The 607-nt window shown below is 42.8% G+C and overlaps 1 non-coding gene across 1 annotated transcript; it reads left to right on the top strand.

Annotated features, from left to right (window-relative positions):
* Window positions 1-203: 203 nt before the first annotated feature.
* TRNAV-UAC (transfer RNA valine (anticodon UAC)) lies at window positions 204-276 on the top strand. Its single transcript has one exon. It is a non-coding gene; the product is annotated as a tRNA-Val (tRNA).
* The last annotated feature ends 331 nt before the right edge of the window (window positions 277-607 follow it).

Raw genomic sequence — 607 nt, 5'->3', positions numbered from 1 at the left:
TGATGGGATTACATGGCGCCAGGGGGCCAGGTGGTGGGTGTGACCCCCGCCTACTGGAATTTGGAGGATCTGGGTGGAGGATGCTCTACTCCAGTCCGAGTAGGCTTGGAGATCTCGGCCCCGGAACCCGCATGGATTTGTCCCTCTGCCAGTACCTTCAGGTGTGCGGAGAGTGGTCTCAGCATGGTGGTGGCTGGTCCTGGGGTTCCATAGTGTAGCGGTTATCACGTCTGCTTTACACGCAGAAGGTCCTGGGTTCGAGCTCCAGTGGAACCACGTAGTGGCAACATGTTTCAAATAATAAAAATTATTTCGTAAGTGTATGAGATTCAAAGTAAGTTATTTCTAAAATATTGGGTCTTTATCACACATGCAGGAGAATTTTTGCTATGTATTCACTAGAACATATATGGTTCAATATTACTTAGATTTTGCTCATTAGCCCAATATCTTACTGCTAGTGAGACTCAATAAATGTTTAGTAAATGGCCAATAATTAGAAATCAACAGGCATTGAATAACTGTTATGTATTGAGAATTGAAGTATATTACAGCTAGTGATTTAGGATGTGACATTAAATTATATATGAACACTAGGAGGCATTTA

Source organism: Sorex fumeus, unplaced genomic scaffold (assembly GCF_029834395.1).
Source record: "Sorex fumeus unplaced genomic scaffold, SorFum_2.1 ptg000029l, whole genome shotgun sequence".
Lineage (NCBI taxonomy): Eukaryota > Metazoa > Chordata > Mammalia > Eulipotyphla > Soricidae > Sorex > Sorex fumeus.
The sequence above is the reverse complement of the archived record's forward strand: the minus strand, read 5'-3'. Positions and strand labels throughout refer to the sequence as shown.